The sequence below is a fragment of the Papaver somniferum genome, chromosome 6, assembly GCF_003573695.1.
Source record: "Papaver somniferum cultivar HN1 chromosome 6, ASM357369v1, whole genome shotgun sequence".
NCBI classification, from domain to species: Eukaryota; Viridiplantae; Streptophyta; class Magnoliopsida; order Ranunculales; family Papaveraceae; genus Papaver; species Papaver somniferum.
Window position 1 is genome coordinate 24,763,149 of NC_039363.1, and position 3,535 is coordinate 24,766,683.

The following is a 3,535-nucleotide window of genomic DNA, read 5'->3' on the forward strand; positions in this document are numbered from 1 at the left end:
AATCTTTCCATGGTTTGGAAAGGAGCTGTAATGCTTTGTTTGTCTCTATGAATTGTTTGGGAAATAAGAATTTCCATTTGAATGCTTGGAAAATGAGATTTTCCATCTGTGGTATATAGGATATTGCTCCTTCATTTATCCTACTTACTTTCAGCTTTTATGCTTATGAGGTGTAGAATTTGGCACGCAATATTATTATTAGGTGTGGAATTTGGCACTCGGTATTATACATTGTTTGAAGAATGAGTTGGTTCCATATACATGATTGTTCATCTCTGTGAATTGGTTGTCTTTTAGTGTTTTGGGAAAACATGAATTGTTTTCCAAATCATTCCAATGATTACTTAAAAGTTAAATGTTATTTCTACTGGGCACCCCTTTTAGGGATGATGTGCACACCCGTTCCCACTTTCAGTTTCAGAGACAAATCAGAGTTACGTAGCGAAAGTTTCGAGGAGTTGAATCCGTTAGTTGGTTAACTTCGGCTATGTTTATTATCATTGTTACAAAAAGGTATGGTGTTTGTCTCCATGATGACAAAAGCTATCAGACGGACGTCGTTTAATATAGGCCCAATCCAAAGGTCGGGAAGCTCCGGATGGAGTAGCCATTGAACGGCTATGAAAGACTCAGGTAATATCATGTGTGTAGAGGTGGGTCACTAGGTTAACAAAATTTCGGCTTATTTATTCTTTTTGCTCAGCGAGATAGGCATGGTTTCTTCTTCTTTTTGGTCTCTTTCGCTGAGCAACCCTAACAACATTAGTATCTGTACGAAGAAGTAACTAGCCCGTTTATCTTTTTCCAATCCTTCTCCTCTCCGCTACAACCACACAAGAAATATTCCGAGGTTTCAAAAATTTAGCCCTAAGGCCTAATGGACACCCCCCTTCAGTTTTGATTTGAATGGTAGTTTCTTCTCAGAAGGGCGAAGCTGTGGTAGAACTCCTGTCTGAAGATTCATCGAGCTAGCATTGATATTTGCGTAGGGGTATTGTAATGAGAAGCATATCAATAGATCAGCGATTTCCATCAGTGACTAAAGATGCTGCTAAAACTGTCGTAACCAGGTAATGCTATTTGGATACAAGTGGTTCTTCTTCATTCTAAAAGGTTATATTCTTCTGCATGTATGTGCTACATGGTTGTTTCACCTTTCTAATTTGTTGGAATGATGATGGAAACAGTAAATACTTCTTCGTCATGATGAGAACAATAATTACCATAACTCGAGGATATTAAAGAATCAGAATCAGTTTTATTTGGTATGATTTTAAAGAATTATGTCCTGGAAGAAGGCATGGATGTTTCACTGATTTTTGTTTGTGGTTTTTTTTTTTTTGCTAAATCCATATTTTTGTTTGTGGTTTGACTTGCAGGTATCGTAAAAAGTGCATTCGGTAGTCTGTTTAATCTCCTTCAAAAGCAGCTCAGGTTGTTTTTTAGTGGTGCTTCAAGTTCTTGGGTCAAAATTCTAGGTTTTTTTTTGCCCGTGGTATATGAAGATAATTGTCCTGGTGACAATTGATAGTTTTTCTTAAGAGAAAAATAAACAATTCTCTTAATTAATATTTTCCTTATTGCTTTTTCGCAGGTGGAACCATGGTTTTCTTCCATTGGTATCGTAGGTATGAAATCTATTAGATGCAGCTTTATTAATGTTAATTGTTTGTGATGGAATAAGCGCTGCCCAAGTTATGAAACACTGCCTATGAAATCTATTAGATGCATCTTTTTATGTTTGTTTATATACAAGGTTGTGATGGTTCAATTCTTCTTAATTGGACAAGCACAAATCAAACTGAGAAAGCTGCAATTTCTAGGATATCCCTAAGAGGTTTCAGTATTATTGATGCTACAAAGGCTGCAGTGAAAAAAGTGTTCCATGTTGTTTCATGTGCACTAGCTAGCATTGTCTGCAAGAGATTCGGTAGCTATGGTAACTAATTAACAATAATGGACAGACTGATCCATACACATAGTCTAAATAGTGTTTTTTTTTTTAAAAGTCTATACAAATTAAAGGACCATGGTGGAATGTACTTACTGGGCGAGTATCGACTATTGGAGATGCTTTTACACATCTACCACCACCGTTCTTCAATGTCACTCAATTGGCATTGAAGGGGTTGAATGCAAAAGACCTTGCAGTCTTATCAGGTACATAAGCATAAATTTATGAATAAGTTGGTGGATACTTAGGCAGCTGATATTTCGAAGTCATGGATGAAAAAGTATGTTTTGTAAAACTATATAAGCACACTTGCTTGATTAAATTAGGTCGAAACACTTTCTTTAAGGTTAATGTTGTAAAGTAGGTAGTTGATGTGCGATATATACCTGTTAAAGAAAAATGATCAAAGTCGTAATTTTTACACTTCTTCATTCATAATTGTTTTATTTGTTGCTCTAAAATTTGGTGTTGCTAACCATTAAGTTTTGAATATTAGGATGGCTTTTGTGATTTCATGTGAAAACAAAGAAAACACAAGCTATTTTGACATTCAGTAACCCGAGCAATTTTGTAAACACTGAGCTTTGTTTACAAATCCACAAAGGTGATGACATATATTCTTTTTTATATATAGCTCTATTGCTGATCCTAATTTATATGATTTGGCAGTGTTTGTATGAGTGGGAAATCAAGGATCTTATTATTATGGTTACCACTAATATGTGGTTAGTGTTTGTAATTTGCTTATATTCATTTTAGAAAATAATGGAGTTGCAGATCACTCTACAACTGAAGGTTATTCTGCAGGTAAGGGTTAATCACTCTACAACTCAAGGTTTAGGATTTGTTCAATTTCTCTGATTATTTTGGTATGGGAATTCTTATATTTGGTTTTTAAATTAAAACCTAACCAGGTGATACTTATATGCATAGATGCTTTAAAGACCTAAATTAAAAATATAGTGCAAAGATTTTTTTTTTTTTTTTTTTTTTTTTTTTTTTTTTGTAAATTCATTCAGTAATTTCAGATATGATTTTGTCAATAGACCCCTATGAATTAAATACTCAGATTCATTTTTTTTTTCCATTTTGCAGGGCTGATCATAAAAGAACAATGAGTAATTGACTCAAGGTCCTCAATTATTATGCCACACTGTTAGTCTCTTTAGTTGTGTTGTGATGCAGTGGGAATCAAGATGGATTGATTTGTCAAAGGCAGAAAATTCGAGATGTTTAATTATTTTTTAGAATGACTTATACAATCGCAAATAGATTGGAATAATAAGGAAAGGCATATAGGGAATAATCCCATGGGAAATGTTTCTTATGCGTTCACATTAATTTTTTTTAATATACGTTATTGTAGTTGGTGGATTGGTTTTTAAACGAATGTATTACAGTGCACCTTTTTTTTTGAAGCCCAGTGAGTGCTTATTAGTATAATCGAGTACTGACGTATTTATTAATTTGGTCTTATTAGAAATGCAAGAGTATATTAGAAGGTGCAAACTGTTGCGAGTATTAGCATAAACAAAAATGTTGAAACCTGCCGTTCGTCACACTCAGGATATTAATTGGACA

The 3,535-nt window shown here is 34.1% G+C and overlaps 1 long non-coding RNA gene across 2 annotated transcripts; it reads left to right on the top strand.

Annotated features, from left to right (window-relative positions):
• Window positions 1–701: 701 nt before the first annotated feature.
• On the top strand, window positions 702–3,281 carry LOC113287183. Of its 2 annotated transcripts, XR_003329805.1 has the most exons (5): window positions 702–1,070; window positions 1,188–1,265; window positions 1,380–1,434; window positions 1,595–2,761; window positions 3,050–3,281. It is a non-coding gene; the product is annotated as an uncharacterized LOC113287183 (long non-coding RNA). The 2 variants fall into 2 exon arrangements; XR_003329806.1 differs by lacking the exon at window positions 1,188–1,265.
• The last annotated feature ends 254 nt before the right edge of the window (window positions 3,282–3,535 follow it).